Genomic DNA, 21,533 nt, shown 5'->3' on the forward strand with positions numbered 1-21,533 from the left:
TGAAACATTTTTTTTCATCCCAAGAGTTTGAGTTGCGCAGGGCAATCTCTCCCCCTCCATTCGACTCCAATCTGTTGCATCTTTCACTATGGCGTCAGGTTGCTATCAAAACAACGTTAGCTCAAACTATGTCGTCAAGGGCACATTTTAAAAAAAGCGAGCATTTCAATTGTGTGCGCTCTCCTGTTTTTTTTTTTTTTTTTTTAATGTCCCCGTGATGTTTGTATTACGTAGTTAGAGCTCACATTGTTTTGATACCCACCTGAAGGCATTGAGGCGACCTATCGTCGTTATGGACCGCTGCACGACTTACGCTAACGATTGTAAAATGAAAGCTCTCCGAGGATACAATGTGATTGTATGTTTTATTTTTCATCCATACCTAAATATAATGCGCTCTATTAACTTTTTGAAAATATTTTTGGAAAAATTACGTTATTTATTAATTTTAAAAAGTGAAAATGATCACAAAATGGACTTAAAGGGTTTCAACAAGAGCAGCAATATATATTTTACAACAATGCTGGATGATCATTCTCAACATTGCCTGATTAACACTTAAAGAGCTGTCTGTCTTTGGCAACACCATAGAGTAATACAATTATTTCTGTTGCACCCCCCCCCCCACACATAAAATATTTTTTCCCCCTCCATTTAAGAAGTAATGTGTTTTTGCGCTGATATTACAAGGCTGGGTAGATCATCTTCGAACAAACCTGCTTTCCTTTGGACTTTCTAGGCTCCCTTGCAGATATTCAGAAGGCTATTGTGGGTCATGTAATCCACCAACCCTTTACTGACTTGGTTAGAAGCCACAGTAGCATTACACAAATCTCAGTGCTGTCTGTGCACATCACTCTAACTGCTTAGTGTGACGTGACGGCTGCCATGTCAGCAACACGGCACATCTCTGTTTTTCCTCTCCGGAGCCCTCTGTGAGTTTTCCCTGGGGTTGGCAGAATACGAGTGCCCCCTTGTCTGACTGACTATAACCTTGCCACCAGCTTGTGTGTGTATGTGCGGCCGTGTGTTTGTGTGCATGTATGTATGTGTGTGCGTTCTGACTCTAAAGACTTGAACAATGATGACTCAAGCCGTGCCGAGTGCACCTCAGGGGAGATATAGTGGAAATAAAAATAACAAGTGGATTTTTGACTGCAGTCAGATGTAGGTGGAGGCGTGCTGGCACTGGGCTAAAAGCCCGACTAGATTCTATCCGGTGTCATTAGATTAGGGTGTCTAGTGTTCGGGAAGTGCTGAAAGGTACTACAGATTGTATCTGCACAAAATGTTGTCCTTATGTCCAGTGACAGTTACCAGTCTCAGCTTTTCAATTCCACAGTAGTTCTCAATTCAGTTAAGCCTTAAGTTGTTTTTCTACTTCTATAAAATATGAGGCGGGGTGGGGGGGGTGGGTTTCAGCATTTAACTTTTTGCTTTAACTCATCTCTCTACTGCACACGGTTTTGACTGAAATATTTATTTTCCTGACACCAGCATATGACGCTGTAACTTGTTTGTCTTGGAGCGTCGTAGAGAAAAGCAAGGCCTTGATTATGCTTCTTTCCGTGTGTATACTTGAGAGACCTTCATCAAACAATGCCTGATTTTTGTTATTTCTTGTGTTGGCTGTGCTGTGTTGATGTAACTCTGTGCAACTGTCTTCAGGGGGCTCCCCTGTCATCTACTTGATGTGATTATAAACATAATTGGGCCAAAATGTGGAGGTATGTTCAGGAGCTGCACATAGATTTAGTTCAGAATAAAATCCCTATTACTGGTCTGTACCAGTATGATCTGTAGGATCCTGGAAAAATGGGGTCTTCTTTGAAATGCCACAATTAATTGCTGTGCATTGTCCCCAACGCATGGATGATTAAATGTGCTCCTAAACTACCCTGATTTGTGGGGGCACCTTGCTGATTTTATTTGCCACTGTTAACATTTTCATTCGTGCATTATGCATGGTGCTGTGGGCCAAGGAAGTGCTGCAAACAAATGGCCTGAGGGATCGCCGTAAACACAGCGTGCCATACGGGTGAGATGAGTGGTTGTAGAGCGCCGCCCCACTCAGTCAGTCCTTACACTCAGACCAGACAGCCCCTCTGCAGCTGCCTACTGTCACTACTGCCACTTCTATCTGATATTCACAACTATTGGTTAGGAATTTACAGATATAAATTAAAAATGAAAAGACAGGAGTTGGCGTCTAATATTAATCAACACTGATTGCATGTCGAATGGAATATTTTTGTCTAATTGAATATGATTCCTCCTCTTTCAGCATGCATAGGCTAAGGGCACTCTCACTAGTTAAATGTGACAGCTAAAGCAATGCACTACCGGTCCCTTTGTGTTTAGGGATTTTAGTTCTCATTGCCATAATTAGTGACTGATGGAAGCCTTGGTGTTTTATGAAGGCAGGCCAAATCACATGTGCTCCTGTTTGAAGATGAAACACAGAAAAGAATGATCTGATTTTGCACATTTGAGGCATATCAGGCAACTCTGTGATTAGATTTCTCTTGATCAAGGTTCTTGACTGTTAGAAGAGTGGGCCAGCATCCATGCACTACTGAAATGACATTGGTTCAGTTTGTCTCCACCCACTCACCGCTGACTGAAAATGCAAATTCAAATGCAAACGACATCTAGCCAGTGGACAGGTCTTGTAATGTCATATATGCAGAAGATAGATCATGACCATTTTTTTCTTCAAGAAATAATGTTCCTGCAAGAGAAAATGTTCAGGTTGGCATTAACTATAAATAATGCTCTCGGCACTGTAAAGACAGACAAGATTGTATTTTATGGCCTGACCTTTGAAACTTTATTGTTTTTTTTTTGTGTGTGATGAATTTACTCTGAACACAAGCATTAAATGCATCTCCATAAGACAACAAAACAGAGTTCCCAGTTCAAGTGAACCATACTGTCTGGTGGATATGGAAAGACTGTTTTAGTAGACTGGATAGAAGTGTTAAATAGGTGGCCTCCAGCTCATTAAGATGCCTCTCCGAGCATGAAAAATGACCTTTTCCAATCTAATTGTAGTCATAGATAGTTGGTGGGAACCAGACCAGTACCACAACCTGTACATTGACAAGGATCACTGGAAACAATTAGCATTACATTTCACTACTCAGCCAGTGAGTCACTTTCATTAGCAATTTCAGAACACCTTCTTTCTTTTTTCTGTTTTTTTAAATGTCTGGTTTAATTATTCATAACTGTTATACATTTGCACACCTTTTATATAATTTATAAAGTGCAATGAGCTGCATGTCAAGTTTATATGTCATTGTCATATACTTCTCAAAGGACTGGAGTGTGTATATTTTATTATTTGTCAAATACCTTGCATGGGTGGGATCCACAGTATGCCACAGGTTGACTCAAGCAAAATTCCGATTATGAGAGATTTTGGTGGATTGTTTTGAATGGTTTGGAAAACCATGCAGTTTAGTCAGGAAGGAAAAAGCATGAAGGGATCTTGTCCTGTCACTCCAAATGTAAGAGCAATTGTAAGAAGTTCACAAACTGTATTTCATCAAATTGTGGCCTGTTTTTTTTTTTTTTTTTTTTTTTTTAAACTCAACTGCAGAGAGTACTGACCATCTCTTAGAGATGAGGCTGTGTTTAGCGTGGAGCTGGACAGGCTGATGTTTGTTGATTGGTGGTCGGAGAATTGTGACCTGTTTCAATGGGAAAAGAATATGTAATATATCGTAAACAGTTTCTGTTCTATTCACCATTATGTAGTGTACTTTTATTCTTGGTTCCTATCAATAATACAAAACATTTAGAGGTAGAAGGAATTGTTCACTACTCGTTTTCTTACATCACTCATCATTGGCACACTGTTCTGAACAAAGTAACCACACCAGACGGCAGCCAGTAGTCGTTACTAAAGGATGCATTGAAGCACTGATATAAAATATGTTGAATATGAATATGTTGTCGATGTTAAAGAAGTGAGCTATGGTATGCCTATACGAATAAGACAATGCTTATTGGTTGTTTTTTTTTTTGGTGTGTGTGTTTAGTAAATGAATTGATTTATGTTTTTCATCCCAAGTTACATAGGTGGTCCTTCTAAAAAATAAACCCAAGACCTCTACCAACATGGGCCACTTAAAGTGCCAGTGATATCTCGATATACATTGTGAATAGATATTGTTGTGAAAATTACATAGAATATTATTCACTTCAATGTCTATACGTAAAAATAAATATGAGTGAAGAACGTGTCATTCATGTCATGCGCAAAGTTGCGGGAGTCTCACTCGACATCCAAGTAGTAGCCATATTGCCTGGGATTTACAACTGTCACACTGGGACAGTCCCCATTGAGAAGACACTGTGCCATCTGCTATGGGAGAAGAACAACAGAGATTTTCTGATTTTTTTCGACGTCCTTTCTGACAGGAAGCTCTTTTCGAAGAAGAGAACATCTCACAATCGAATGTAGTGACTGGGGCAATATTACCCTATCATTTTCGAGATTTGATATGCGGATCACTTCAAACTAACAACAGACTCCCCGTATGTATGACAGTATGTAGTGCGCGGTCGCTTGCTGAAAGAAGGATAACAACTCCCAACTATTATTTTTTTAATAGCTCTGTACACCTACCTCTCATTTGGATCTTACAAAGCTCTTGTCCTTTGCACCTGTGCAATCCATTTTTCACGATGAACCAGGTCTTTTGGAAAAGTGTGAAGAGTGAAAACGGCTACTTTTGCGCCAGTAAAACAAGTATAAACACACGAAACCGCCATTGTGGGCTCCTTGAAAAAAACATCACTTCCTGCTTCTTCTCCAAAACGAATGCCTTGAGAGGATTTTCATGGCGGGAGATACAAAAATCCATACACGACGACATCATAACGTGTGGTGAAAAAACAGATGGGTCCATGCCGGGTGGCTTTTCTTCATTAAAATACAGTAAAGATCATGCTTTAGGTGTCATTAGCCCTCTAAAGATGCCGTAGAATAGGAAGAAAAAGCACTGTTAAAAAATAAGACATGTTTTGATTTTTCGTATTCACTAGACATAACACACTATCATGCTGGTATTCTGTCACGCCATTTACATGTGTGTACATGCTAATTTCATTAGCTGTAGTTTAACAATTGTCAGCTGTGGTTGAAACAAACTTGATCACTTGGTAGTGTAATGGTTTTTGTATACGTACATACAACTGCAAAGTTCGTATCTTTTTCCACGATTTATTTTTTCCATGATGGCTCTATTAGAGGAGAGATGTTTATTTGCTTAAGTAGATAATGCCTTTGGCAACTATTTGATGCACGGCTAGTTGAGTGTAGGCCATTTTTTAAGGAAATACAGTAATTTGACATTCATGAGATGCAAAAAAGGAAGAACATCTGCCATTATTAACAGACTTCTATAAACTCAATTGTCACCTTTAACTAGCTAAAATCACCCAGTGTAATTTTGTTTAGATTCAAATAATGACTTAATAATAACAGCAATACCGTTGCCTTTTTCCCCTGTACAACATTTGTTCATAAAAGTAAAATTTGCTGGTGTTGCCTCTTTTAAAATGCTATTTCATCTACTTTGTTAGCCATGTTTAATAACAAAACAATCCAGATTATAGGCTGATGTAATCAATTATTTTATTTGTTTTGGTGAAACGTCAACCCCTAGGCAATATATTTGACCCTGCATTCCTTGGAAAGTATGTATGATACTTGAGGAAGCTATTAAACATGTTGCTAGTAATTATGGATTTAAAGAAATATATTTTGGCTTGGTATTAATCTATTCCATGGAAAGAACACCCTGTTTGCTCCTAAGATTAACAGCTGCTATGGCAAGACTTTTTTCCTCTGGCTGCATTGTTTTGACCAATCATTTGTGATTGAAGAAAATATTTAAGGTACCCACAAATGTGATGCACATCTGTCAAACAGCCCAAGGGTGGAAAGCAGCACATAACAAGGCAACAAATGCTGATCTGGGACTTCTTTGCGGCAAAATAAAATATGGCTCAAGTTTTCATTAAGATCCTATTGATTAGCTTTTGCTAGCAATGACTTATGGAAGACATTAAATACAAGGGAAAATAATTTTATGTCTTTGCTGATGCTATCCCATATCTCCTCCTTTTCCTTGTTTACCTCATGGATGTTCACCTCGACAGGCATTTGTACTTGTTCAATTTATCCCTTTTTTGATCAAAAGTAAAATGGATTTTTTTAAAATCACAAAATCAGTTTACACATTTAGAAAAGCACCTCTCAACAAGGCACATCTCAGAGATCGTCTAACTCAGTGATTCCCAACCAGTGTGCCGTGGCCGTGACTCGTGTATGCACTTTTTGTGATATTTCTGTTGGTGTGTTTTTCAAATGAAAGATATGTGCCTAGGCTCAACAAAGGTTGAGACTCAATCTAACCTGATGATCCACTGTGCCCCAACTAACAGAACTAATATTTGATATATATGAAATACATAAAGGGCAGCACAGTGGCGCAGCTGTAGACCATTGGCCTCATAGGTCTGAGGTCCTGGGTTCAATCCCAGGCCCCGTCCATGTGGAGTTTGCATCTTCTCGCTGTGCCGTCGTGGGTTTTCTCGGTACTCTGGTTCCTTCCCACATCCCCAAAAACATGATTTAATTGGACACTCTAAATTGCCCCTAGGGTGCCCTGTGATTGCCTGGCAATGAGTTCAGGGTTTACCCCGCCTCCTGCCCAAAGATGGCTGGGATAGATCCAAGAACCTTTTGAGGATAAGCGGCTCAGATAATGGATGGATGGACAGGTCTAAACACATACAGTATAACCTACTGAGAGAGAAGAATTCATTTTCAAGTTAGAGTAAATTAAATTAATGCCAGCATTTAAAATGTATTACTAAGGGCCCACATGCTGGTTCTGTGAACTCTAAGTACACTATTTCTGATATCTGGTTAAACTTAAGATGAAGAATATGTTGGTCCCAAAGGCTGATAATATCCATCCATCCATCCATACTGCCGTCTATTTATCCATTTTCTTAGCTGCCTATCCTCACGAGGGTCGCGGGGGTGCTGGAACCAATGCCAGCTGTCACCGGACAGGAGGCGGGGAACACCCTGAACTAGTTGCCAGCCAGTCGCAGGGCACATGGAGACAGATAGCAATTTAGAGTGTCCAATTATTTTTGCATATTTTGGGGATGTGGGAGGAAACCAGAGTGCCCGGAGACAACCCCTGCAGGCACAGGGAGAACATCCAAACTCCACACAGGTAGGGTCGGGATTGAACATGGGTCCTCAGAAATGTGAGGCCAACGCTTTCCATGAGTACCACCATGCCGCCAGCTCATAATGTGTCTAATATATTTGTCTGGTCTGCCTTTGGAAGATCTTGAAGTTGAAGGACATTATGTTGGTTTATTAAATAATTGTCATAACTTTCCTAGCCTTCCCTCTTGACTCACACAATGCTGACAGCGAGATGAATGTAGAGGAAGTATTTTGTGACTGTTAATTTGTACCTTTTGTCTATTAACATGTGACCTAAGTCACGAATTTTGAAATGCACAAATTAGCTCACATGTTCCTTTTAACAACTCCTTTCCCCCTTTACTGTATTAGACTGTACTCCAAAACTGTATACTATACTCCTCTGTACTCTTCTACACTAGACCATACTACACGAATCTCATAATTCTATAGTCGAATACTGCATTATGGTGTTTCACATTCCTTTTGTTGCGTAATATTCATCTCGGCATTTAATTATTACCAACCCTGTGCATTGTTGGAATGTTTTACTGTTGGTGTTGAACTCTTTCATTAGAATAATTAAAGTAGACTTTGCAGTTTCAAACAGTTTAAACCCGCTTGTCCTGTTTTGTCTTGTTATGCATTTTTCATATAATTATTTGTTTGTGTATGAGCAAGATACAAGACAAGTTTAGAGCTGATTAAAACTCCCCCCACCCCCATTGTAATCTTGTTGCATGAGTTATTATATTTGATGATGAAACTTACTGCCTGCTGTCATGACTTTTGAATTGAAGTAAAACTGTACGTTGTAATGTGTATCTAAAATGAATTGATATATTGAAGTTCATTCAACTGGTCATGAATTGATAATGTTTGCAATTCTAAATGTAGCCCAAGAGCAGATAAAACGACAGCAGTAAGTGACTGAATTTCAGTGCATATATTGTAAAATTCTTTACATGGTTCACACTGCAAGTGTTTTGTGTGCCAGGTGTTTTCCCCTCCAAGTAATTTCCTCAAGACAAATGGAAACATGCCATATTCTTTAGACATCTTGTAAATATGTCTTTTAAATGTCACTGCAGCTGGGAACCAAAACGCTGCATTTTATTAGTTTATTTTTCTTGGTCAGGCATAGCTCAGAGTTCATATTTTTTGGTAATTATAATGTTTCTCTCACTAGATTGTCACACTTGGTGGAAAAAAATCACTTGGCCATTTGCCAAAGATCTTTGGGCTGCATATGATAAACACTCATGCCTGAATGCCTGCAAAAGGCACCTCAAGTGTCTGTCAGCATTTTGATGGCAAAGGTGTCGAAGTTGCCATGGCTGTCAATTTAGTTCATGCTCGTCTCCAGGCTTACAGCTTTCGATTCATCACATTTTTGAAGAGCATTTAAAAATTGAGACTTTATGTTTGATAAACATACAAGCACAAGAGAAATAAAATAAACTATCACATTTTTGTGTTTATTTCCAAGGAGGTTTTTACAGTGACATATTGCACAAGAGCATGACGCAAACTGCAGACTTTTCACAGCCAATGCTGTATGTTGTGTACAAATATTTTAAGCAGAGACGTAAGTTTCCTGTCCACTATCTCTTGTTAACAAATAAACTGGTTAGCAGGAGCTGGGTTCAAATCTGGCCTTGCCTGTGTAGAATTTGCATGTTCTCCCCATGCCTCCATGTTATTTTTCTGTGTACTCTGGTTTCTACGCACATTCCCAAACCATGCATGGTACATTCATTGAAGACAGAAAACTGCCCATAGCTGTGAAGGTGAGTGTGAATAATTGTTTACAGGTATTTCCTCTGCATGGGACCAGTTCAGGGTGTACCCTGCCTCTAGATAACCATCTATGACCCTAGTGAGGATAAGCGGTATGCAGGGATGAGAATTTTCGACTTTTTCAGACCAAAATGACCATTCTCGAGATAAGCGCAAAACCGTTGAGAAAATTTCACGGGGGGTGGGGGGTTAGATTATCGTGCGCCTGCCTCTCGGTGGTGGGCTCCGAGCTGCAAGTTCAGCTTAGTCCTAGCACAAGCACGACTATCATATGCCGTTCTAACTTGCTCGGTAGTCTAAATATTTGCATTTTGCGACATAAACATTAAAACTTGTTTGTGGCACATTACTCGATTGGACAACAGACTTATATAGTATAACGATCCAATCGTGTTAGTGGTTAATCGAGTTTCACCATTGCCATGTACATGTGCTCTCGGTTCTCAGAAATCACAGTGTAACTTGTTAGTTAGCCAAGTAATGGCACGTAGGACTTAGAACTGAGCGACGGTGTGTTCAAAGTTTTAGGATGGCGAAAGTGTTAGAAAAAAAGGATGAAGATCGAGCGAGGGCAATTGACAAGGATGCTGGAATCAAAAACTGTTTCAGACGGGCATGGCTTGAAAAAAGTGTGAACGTGCAGATAGGACCGAAAACGGTATCAACTTGTCTAACCGAACACATACAAAAAATGGACATTCTGTGTTCCGATAAGAAAAATATCCAGGAGGAAACTCAACCCCTGCCTCCTGTTCGTTGACAACTGGGATAGGCTCCAGAACTCCCCGTGACCCTCATGAGGATAAGCAGCAAAAAAAAAAACAGATGGATGGATACAGCTAAAAAAAAGTCAAGGCACTTTATCAATATATAATAAGTTGTACAATAGATGTTCTAAATAGATTTTTTTCCCGCTCTGGCAGTAGTTAACATGTTCTGAGAATGGATGTTAGGACTTGGAGAACCAAGACAAGCACACAAGTCCCTTTTATAATGTGTAGAATTTAGTACTCCTTCACACAAGAGCCCATCGTTATGATTTGCAGAAAGAAGGGTGTGACTCTCCAAGTGGTTTTGTTTGATCTGCGACATATTTGCTCCCTTTAACTCAACAAAGGCAGTTAACACTGTAAAACATCGTTGAAATCAGGCAATCAAAGCCATCACAGATTGTCTCCATTCATATACACAGTTTACTCAATGTGTATGTGTGCTGCCAGCGCAGTAATCAATATATGCCAAGAAATACTGTCTGCATTGCACTTAGGGTAAGATCACTGAGGAAAATAACAATAAGTAATCTTGTGTCATTTAGCTGTTCTATGCAAAGTAATACAATCATCTAATGTTTAGTGTAATGCATCAATCATGCAAAAATCTATTGTTGCATTAGCCGTGAAAGAACAATAATAATAAAAATGCTATAATGGTTTGGGCTTCCTTGTCATAAATCACACTTTGAGCCTGGGGAGGGTGGGGGTCTTAACTTGCTATTTTAGCTCATCCCAGCAACTCCTATGAATATTTAAAACTGATAATAAAAAAGTTTAAAAAACAACAAAAAAAACAAAAACAAAAACAAAAAAACCTCTGCATAAATAGTTGGTCACTTTCAACCCAAAATAACTAGAAACAAAATGTGACGTAGCCTCCATCTGAGGATGACCCAACACCTTCTATAATGGCATAAAGCAGTTTTTTGTTTGATGGCCACTCAACACTTCACTATAAATCAACTGTAAATGCATAAAAACAGTGCCGACTGCTCGATTTATTACTACATTACAAATCCTTCCAGACAAATATTAAAATAGGAACAGTAGTGAGTTCAGTCTTCGAAGCTGACAGTCTGTTTGAATTTACATCGGTATTAACATTGGGAAAATAACGTGGCTCTCAACTCATGTCTGGATATGCTCCAAGTGTGTATTTCTGTGATGTATCAACAAAATGCTAATAGAATCAACACATTATCACGGTGTAGTTTACTTGGCAATGGTTGACCATTACACCAACATGCAAGCGGTACATATTGTACATGTAAATGTATGCTTGAAGCACATTTTCTTTTCACTTGAAGGTCATTACACAGTTTTGTTGCAATTGTTTCTGTTTGTTAAGTCCGTGCTTCTTAATTATTTTTCGTCATCCCCCCCAGGAAGACCAAAATATTTTGCCCCCTCCACTATACATAGTCCCATTTGTCCATCCATCCATCCATCCATCCATCCATCCATCCATCCATCCATCCATCCATCCATCCATCCATCCATCCATCCATCCATCCATCGATTTTCTTTGCCACTTATCCTCCCGAGGGTGGCGGGGAGTACTGCAGCCTATCCATCCTGTCAACGAGTAGGAGGTGGGCTGCAACCTGAACTGGTTGCCAGCCAATCGCAGAGCACATGGAGACAAACAGCTGCACTCACAGTCACACCTAGGGGCAATTTTGAGTGTCCAATTAATGTTGCATGTTTTTGGGATGTGGGAGGAAACCTGAGTGCCCGGAGACAACCCACGCAGGAACAGGAAGAACACTTAAACTCCATACACGTGGGACCGGGACCGAACCCAGGTCCTCAGAACTGTGAGGCCAACGCTTTACCAGCTGACCCACCGTGCCGCTTCATTTGTCATAAAATTGTTAAATGTAACCCTCTGCATAACTGTATCCTCATTAAGATTTTGTAATACAAAAAAGGAAGAAATTATAGATAAACTTCCAACAAAGAATAAGTTTATTAACACTTTTTTTAGTCTTTAAACAAAAAGATTTAAAGTTTATCAATTTGCCTTGAATATAAGACGAAATGTTTGTCTTTGAGTTTATGTATCAACTGAAATTAATTTGCATTCATGATGTCCGGTGCCAATGTTTTCAGACGATAAACACACCTGTCTTTGCTCCTTTCTTGCTTCATTATACTTCCTCGACTTAGCTTTTGGGAGACTTTCCTTTCTCTTACTGTCTATCTGTCTCCACCTCTATTTTCAACCCTGTTAATTTTTTTCATTTTAAATTAAAAATACATTTTTCATTTTTATTTTTCAATGGTGGGTTTAACTTCATTTCATATTTTACCTTTCAGCTAATTCCTTCTTGACACACTCTGACAATGAGAGAGCCACTTCTGCCTACTGTAGTGGATGTACAATTACACTTTATTCTAGTACGAAAAAAATGCAGGCCCCCTGGCATTGCACCATGCTGCTCCCCAGGGAGCACACCCCACTCTTTGAGAACTATTGTGTTAAGTAGAAGTGTACAGTATTGTCAACCTTTAGAAGTGATTGTCTCTGAGTGGGGCTCTCAGTACTGTGTGAAGAGGATTTTTGATTTCACACTGTATACACTCTGCCTGGTAAAGGTGGTGGTGGTGGTGGGGCGGGGTGCAAATAATCTGTCAGGGTGAGCAAGCTTTAATAAACCTTTTTAGGAGGCATAATAACCCATTTTTAACCTTAAACTCAACAGAACAACAAAACAAATCATTTTGGGGGAGAGGGGGATACATGTATTTTATGGCCTTCAAGTAAAACTAATTAAAGATGACACCCAATTTACATACCTTAGCATTATAATTTGCATGTCTGCACAAGGGGATAGCATCAGAAAAGGAAAGCAATATTTTGAAGTCTACTAATTTTATTTTATTCCTGATTTAAGCTTAATAATGATTCATTTGGGAGGGGATGAGAAAATAATCAAAGGGGAATCTTGAGCTATCTCCAAAAATTCAATAATCATACCTTTGGAGTGGCACCTTCTGGCCCCACGCTGATTCAAACTCCTTAAAAGAAAAATAAATAAATAAACAAGATAATAAAAAAAAAAAGATTTCAAAGCCCGGTACTGTATATTAGTATGCCATTCTGGCAATCCGTTGAGAATTAATAGCGTTAACTGATAATGACAGTAATTGTGGCACAAATGGGGTGTTGAAATAGCAAACAACAGGCACAAGGCATGTAATGGGGATTTTCTTAATTACCCAGGGTTCATAGCATGAGCCGTCTTTAGGCTTTACTGTGACCATGCCTGCCAGTCCAGAAGGGGTCAACAAGTCTGATACTACATTGCATGATTCACTTTGGATGCTGCATTGAAGCTTCAACTACTAGGCAATCTACACTTAGCATTTTGTCTGAAGGTTCTTCTCGGTTTCCACGGATTGAATAGACAGACCAAAATATCAAAACAGTTCATGTCTGTGACTATCCATTCCATCCCTCCTAGAGTCCTTTGTAAAATCTGATCAAGGATGAAAACTGGGAAGCTTTGGCCAACAGTTTAAAACGTCTTATCGTGAAAACATTAAATATTATCAATTTCAAGGTACAACTCACAAAGACGAAGGACAACCAAAAAATGCTTTGTCCAATAGGACAAGCAGTTGCTGCTCATTGGTGTAGTGGTTCTTTAAAAAACTGCTCACTTCTGAGTTGACATTAATATTGCAGTGTTGTTAGTCATTTTTACAGGTCCTTGGATTGTTGTTTTTTTTCACAAAAAAAAGTTATTGTTACATGTATCTGAAAAAATGTCCTCTAGGGAAACTGTCAGCTATTAGAAAAAGAAATCAACATATGGTAGCTCTGACAGGTATGATAGACCATCCACACATCAACTTATCAACAAGAGAGGATTGATTAAAAGTCCTTTTTATTACTCGCTGCATCCTTAATGGACGCCAGACTTTCAAAATGGAAGAAACAATTAGAGTTTTACTGCTTTGTGGGCAATGCTGATTTATATAAATCACTGCAAGGGTGTAAATTTTCCAATAAAGGACTGAACCACTCCTGGCATACATAATTAACATGCCCATATTTGGTCCACACTGTCGACTGCGTCTGTTTTAATTGGAAAGACTCAAGAGTCACACCAATTCGGTCTCACTCAATCAACAGGTTAGGTGCGCCAGATGGAAATTTGAAATCATTTTTCTATATATGAAGACTTCAGACGCAAAAGCAGATATATAAATTTTGTTTGTTTCTGTAGATTCTTTGATTTATATACAGTATGTATATATAATATACACCAAATAAATAAATAATCACTATTTTCTTGAATAAAAATATGCAACAAATAAAAGCTAATTTTATGAGAAATGTGTAAGTTTGGGAAATCAACTCATTAGATAAGAGTTTATTTTTATGCAAAAACTGATAAATCTGCTAAATGTTTCGTTCCAAAAACAGATAAATATTTGCATATTATTATGAATTTGCTGTATATTATTGGGTATTTTGAAAAATTTTACCCTGTGAAATAACTATGATGACATTAATGTTCTAAATAGGTCATGAAAGACTAAAATGAATTGAAAATTAGCTTTCCTTTCTCAGAAATACTTCATTGAATATGCAAACCAAGTAGTTTATTGCTGCTTAATGTACAAAATCGTAAGACTCTGCTGTCTTTTAAATGTAAACTTTAGTAGAGTTATTATTATCATCTGTGGAAAAAAACGACAGAAAAATACACACTGACAAAGTGAACCAAGCTGGAATTCAACCACTGTATCTAAAGGCCAAACAAGTTATCAAGATTATCGGGTACTCACGTAGTATACTCAAGAATGACGCCTTACACACACACAGATCTCCTTGTTTTCTTTCAGCAGATAGTATTTGACAGCTTCATCCCTGGCTTTTTTTTTTTGTTTTGTTTTGTTTCCATCAGTTAACCTCCTGCGCTTGCATTGTTGAATGTTCACATACTGTAGGAGAGTAGAGTTGACGACAAGGAACTCGAAAGCGGCCATGCCAGCCTAACGGTCTGGTCCACACGCTGCTTGTCAACTCTTTTTTTTTTTTTTTCCTCCCCTCGCTCTTCCGCCTTCTCACCATGTCGTCCAGACACTCACGGCCGACAGCTAAGTGCGCTAAAGCACCCATGCCAGCACGAAGTCCCTAGCCATAGGCTGGTTTTCAAGTTGGAAAATCTCCTCTCTTTGCTATGCTGCCTTTTTCTGCCTGATGTTTGCACAACGGCTGACAGCGAAGCACTTCCAAGTGGTCACACCAGCCGGTTATCTGAAGGGAAGACTCCTTTTCAGGTTGGTTGTGCTCATGGCTAGCTAGCTAACTACACAATTGTGTCAGATGACTGCTAATGTGAAGAAATGCACTCAAATTCTTACAGCATGTAATAAGGATGAGGCGACTCTTCCCAGGGCCCAAGTGCGTCACTTTGCCCATTTTCAGCCGTGCCTTAAAATCAGGAAAACTGAAAAGGTGAAAAATAATTTGACGCTATAACTCCTTAATTGCTTACTACATACTGTTGTCATTCTCAGTTTTTGCATAATTTAAGCAATTATCTTCAAACACGTTTAATGTATTTAGGAACGCATATCTGCATTTACTTGAAAGGGTTAAGGGTCTTTTAAACATCAAGCTATTGGATGTGCTCAGACACAAGGACACACACACACGCGCACGCACCCACGCACGCACGCATGCGCACACACACACACCACACACACACACACACAATACTTTCGTGCACAGATATACACTAAAGGTTCTTAGATTCTGCATATGACATGTGAACATAGCTTAATTGTCATGAACATCCACACACGGCATTTTCCATTAATGCATTGAACTTGAAGGGGAATTCCGGTAGTTTGGTTTAACAATGTGTCCAACAGGTCATGTCATATGTACTGTATCTTAAAAATGTGATGTTAATCCTCTCTCATTTAATGGTGTCTTGAGAAGATTTTTATGGGAAATTACAAATTTTCTTGGGCGCCGCCATTTTGACGGGTCACATGACCTACGTGTGAGGATGTGACGTGTAACGTGCCCAAACAAAGTCTCGCTTACGTTGGGACACAATAATGGCCGGTGCTGATTTCTCTGATTTATCCTCATCTGATGAACAAAGAGCAGCATCAGTTGATCGGGAAGACGGAGGAATATGTGCATACAGATTTGAACCTGCGGCTGCAAATAATGTTGAATATTCAGATGGTTCTTTGGATAGGAACGACGCGGAGTCTGACGAGTGAGCTCCGGCACTGGGCAGCCGGCCACGAGCGAGCCCGTCTGAAGAACCATCCGAAATTTCTACATTTACAGCCACAGGTTCAAATCTGTAGTATTCCTCTGTCTTCCTGATCAACCGACACTGCTATTTCTTCATCAGATGAGGATAAATCCGAGAAATCAGCGCTGACCATAACTGTGTTTCGACGTAAGCGAGCCTTTGTTGTGGGCCGTAATATGTCACATCCGGGCACATCGGTCATGTGACTCAACAAAATGGCGGCACTGCTCAAAACACCATTAAATGAGAGAGGATAAACATCCCATTTTCAAGATAAAGTACATACTGTAGGACATGACCTATTGGAGACATTGTTAATCCAAACCACCGGAATTCCCCTTTAACCTTATCTTCATCTCAGATGGCGTAAGCTTGATCTCTCAACTTCATTTGTGAAAAGTCCATTTGAAGTGATTGAGTTGAACACTAAATTCAAATATCTGTACTACGATATCATCTTGTCCTCACAAGTCAGATGAGCCTTCAAAAAGTGCCTTAGTGAATATTTTCATTTCCACACACTGAAACACAAACACACACTCATTCAAACTAGTCAGTTAGGTTTTATTTTCCAGCAACAATTCAGTAGAACAAACATAAAATCAAGGAACACAATATGGTATATGAGCAGTTTGATGGTTGTATACCAGATGTCAAAATTGCTAATTTTATAACCCTGAAAACACATGAACACTTTTACAAGGGCCCTGCTCCTTTACCATACTGCTTTTGTCTTTTTGAGGGAAAGAAAGAAGATATTCTGTTCTCAAATACTACAAAAGAAAAACATTTGTCTGGTATAATTGTGAGCCTGTACAGTGGATGCCTTTTTGCACAAGTCACGTTGCGTGACAGCCAAGTGTTTATATACTCTACAATATATTTATCTCGCATGCCCAAAGGCAACAGAAAACCTTGTGAAAACCTCAGAAAATCTCACCACTCAGGTTCCGATTTTCTTTTTTTTTTCTACTGCGACCTTATGGATGCTGTTCTGTAATCTCACTTTGATTTTTCCTTGGGTGACTCAATTCCTTTAAAGGTAATTTAGTAAGTCTGTCCTTCCAATCATTTCAAAGTTTTTCCAAAATAAACTGCACACCATCACCACTGCAACTGTGTGTCTTGGCTTGTCTTTTCCCTTCACCCTCTTATTGTTTCCTAAAAATGGAATGCATATATAACACATTTTTTCACTCATATTTAAAATATTGATGTATGTTTCCACAGCAAAATATGGCATTTAATTCTAACAAATTAATGGATTAGAATTTTGTGAAAAAAAAAAAATCATCCCTCGGGTCTCAACAGTCAGCCACTCAACAGTTAACATATTTTAGCTTCTTTTGATCACTGTTTTTATCATGAGCATCAAAATATGCACTTTTTCAGAACCTTCCCGAGTTCACATGTTCTGACAAGGCTTTAGCAAGTAACTTGGCTCCAGATTGTGTTTACTGCCTTACTGTCTATTCTGCTAAGTGTGCCTTGTGAAAATATCACCTTAAAAAACAGCTGCAAAACATCCAGTGATATTGTAATAACAGGGGCATGATGTTTCCTTTTTGCCTTTCTGTTTCATTTCACTTGAAAATAGTTGAAACAATTCAAGGTAGTTGCAGATTTGCCGGCCATTGAGTATATTAAAATTCAATGCAGTATACTGTATTTTAAGTCAATACTAATGCTGTCATTATTTCAGTCTGCTTTTCCTCATCAAGTTAATTAGATCATATTTTGATCATTTCTACAGTATATAATTTTGTCAGTGCTGTAATAGAAAATACCTTTTGTGAAGCAAATACTGGAAATAACATGGCTCATTCACTTGTGAAATACTCTTCTTTTTGCGTTTTGTTAGCATTTTTGGCTGAAGTATCTGTTCCATGGGTGTGTACATTCTTTTGCCAGTCGTGAAGTCATGTGTGAAAAATGTATTGAAAAACAGTCATGCCATAACGTATCAAAACCAGTTTTTTACGTAACGATCTAGATATTTTCTTTTTCAAAATAAGCCCTATCTGAAAAGATGCAATGAATGAAGCTTTCTTTTTTTCCTTCATGCACTCTCAGAGGTGTGAGACTGTGAAACCAATGTTTTTAGAGTTCTTTGCCAGGGACACACATGCACGCACACATGCATGTCACGTGCACACACGCACGCACAGACACATGCACACTCTTGCACGTGCACTCACAAAAAAACTTCTTGCTCACTTTTTGACCAGAGCTGAACCATTTGTCTTTAAACTTTGTTTATAGTATTAAAACTGTTTGCATAACATACAGGATTTTTTTTTACACCCCCATTTGACTGTTTAATAAACATTTGGGATGTTTTGACCCTCTGTCATTATATTTATACCTAATCGACTGGTAATGGTTAAGATGCTTCAGTTCAACTTGACTGCTTTGACTAAGTAAGTTAGGCTAATTTATATTCTTAACATGTATTCTGGAATTCTGGAATGCCTCTCAAAACACAAATTTCAGTAAGACAAGAAATTACGTATTTCAAGTTTCATTCCTGACCTTTGGAGTACTTTTACGACGTTTCAGACACGCTATTAAAACACCTGGAAACTATTACAAACATGTATTTTGTGATTAGTTTGCTGTCTAAAAAACGACAACATATAATCAGCAATGTGAAGTTGAGCTACATTCACAAACACTCCCATGATGGTAACTCTAATGTGCAGCAGGTTTAGTACGTTTAGTGCAACACTGAAATAAGAGTGCAGAATAGTTCAGGAGAGTTGCCCATCCCCTTCAGTTCAAAAGGAAGACAAGGAAATAAAAGATTGTTCTAAGTGAAATTGACATCAATGTTAATGTAGACTAATATTAGCATCCATCCATCCATCCATCCATCCATCCATCCATCCATCCATCCATCCATCCATCCATCCATCTTCTTCGTCTTATCACAGGTAGGGTCACAGGCCAGTAGCTTTAGTAGGGAATTCCAGGTTTCCCTCTGCTCAGCCACTTTGTCTAGCTCAGTGGTTCGTAAACTTTTTTTTTTGGTAGCACTGGCGTTTTTGGAGATGAAATTTTTATTTGTTCTTTGTTTCTTTTGTATTGCACATTACAATTACACTCTGATAGCGATTTTTTTTTTTTTTTTAGTTTGCTGTTGCTAAATTAGAAATAAATTGAAATATTATTGGAAATAAATGGAATTATTATTTGAGACCTGATTGGGAGGAATGTCGAGATCAGCAGTGTCCTGTCTCCACAGACACACACACACACACACACACACACACACACACACACAACACACACACACACACACACACACACACACACACAGTGTAAATGCTACACTGATTCCCCCCTGAGCTGCTGGATCACAATCAAATATTATTTTAAAAAAAGGACAAGGAAGAAAGCCAAGAAAACAAAAATGCAGAAATTATAACATGGGAACAAGCGTCAGGCAAGTTGGTTGTAGCAGCCTCATTGGTATTGAAGAGCTCTCTCTGTGCATTGCCTTGGTATGTCAGACCTCACCTGGTTTTATGTTTACCACAGATGTTTGGATTAAAGAGCAGGAGGGTGGGACATATGAAACTAATTCATCGTACCTTTACTTAAGAATTATTCCTCAGCAACATCGTTGAACAACGCAATTAAGAAATAGGAGAAATGGCAGCAGCATTTTGAGGATTTTTGGATTCAGAACAGGATGTGGAAAGCCCACATAGGCTTCAGCACATCGACTGCGCAACTATCTTGAGCACTTTCATGTAATTTTGCAAATAGAAGGCATGACATGGGCCAGAATCACATTTTATTTATTCATTATGCTCACAAATTTGTAATACTACCCCATGAATATACAGTATGCCACACCTATAAAGAGGGAGACACACAGCAGCTACTGGTTTCATTATATTAGAGTGGGACTTTTGATATTTGCTCGTTAATATTACTTTTTTCTATATTGTCATCATCCACACCAACAGCTTCACCACAAAGCACGTGTGAGCAACACTGTGAATGGCATACATAACATTTAATAATTAAGGCATTATGATAGTGACTTAATTGAAAATGTAATAAGCAATAGTAATTATTTAATTTGATGAAGACTCATTTACCTAATCATGGTAATTCAAATGTGTTAATTAGCAGTCATCAGAATTCAATTTTTTACCCCCCTTTTGAGTTTGAACATAAATTCAATTTCATGAATTACATTATTCTGTGAACAAAATACTTCCTTTTTTTGGGTTTTGGGCCAACAGTAGCATAGTCATTAACTCATTCACTATCTGCCGTTTGCTGACCAGGGAACTCCATTTTCAAGCAAATTCACTAATTTTCAAAGTCCCACAGAATAATGTATACTATGTCAATCTAAACACCAAAACCACCAAAATAAAGATCGTAATATCTTCTTTCTTGAGAATTAAAGGTTTGTCTCGATCTTATACCGTTCTTTAGTACTTAGCAGTGAAATAAATATAGAGCTCGTGCATGTTACGGCGCCATATTACCGGTCAAACAGAGCTGCTCGACATTGTGAGAGACATTGTACCGGAGGAAAATATTTACAATACCCGAGACCTGTTGTGCTGTTGGTTGTCACAACAAATGAGACAGATATTCAAAGAGATCATTCTATGGAATACCAGGGGAAAAGACCAGAAAATATCAATGAATTTCAGCAATTAAACGTGAAGGATGGTGCCCAACCAAAATACACACAGGCCTGTGTAGCAATCGCTTTATTTCAGGTTGGAATTATTCTTCTCAATCTCAAATTACCAAGCAGTACTGTATTTATAATCCCAAATTGGCTCATTTGAGAACAATGCGTATTAAAAAAACCTGTCGCAGAGGTTTACAGAGGTTAAGTGTGGCCGCAATCGCTTCTGTGTACGTTCCGTGGAGACGACTCCTTCAACCTTCAACCATAGTTAATGAATGAAAGTTTGTGTAAAACCAGGGGTCATTTATTTAAATACTGGTATTTGTATTGAATACTAGCTGAAAAGATCGATGGATTCCGGCAAAGGTTAACATGTGGCCAAACACACTTCCGTGTTGACAAGGTGTTAACCGTCATCTCTTTTTCAATCATAGTTAATGAATGCGAGTTTGTGTAAAACCAGGGGTCATTTATTTAAATATTGGTATTTGTATTGAATAGTAGCTGAAAAGATCGATGGATTCCGACAAAGGTTAACATGTGGCCGAAAGCTTCTGTGTTCACGAGCCGTCAAAACCATCACTATGTGGGATTTATTCCTGATGAGAACAGATCCAGGAACAAAGTTTGTATGCATCCAGACTTATATACACTTTCAAACTCCAACCAAGCATCCTCGTGGGGGAAAAAAAAAAAAAAACACCATTGACGTCCTTAGACTGCATTGGGAGGGAATAGATGGATTCTGAATGACATCTTTG

General features: G+C 38.6%; 1 protein-coding gene across 12 annotated transcripts in view; it reads left to right on the forward strand.

Moving 5' to 3' along the window:
* casz1 (castor zinc finger 1) overlaps window positions 1–21,533 on the forward strand; it is a 232,224-nt gene that overhangs the window by 26,752 nt on the left and 183,939 nt on the right. The gene's annotated exons all lie outside the window — the stretch shown is intronic.

The sequence above is a fragment of the Syngnathoides biaculeatus genome, chromosome 2, assembly GCF_019802595.1.
Source record: "Syngnathoides biaculeatus isolate LvHL_M chromosome 2, ASM1980259v1, whole genome shotgun sequence".
NCBI lineage: Eukaryota > Metazoa > Chordata > Actinopteri > Syngnathiformes > Syngnathidae > Syngnathoides > Syngnathoides biaculeatus.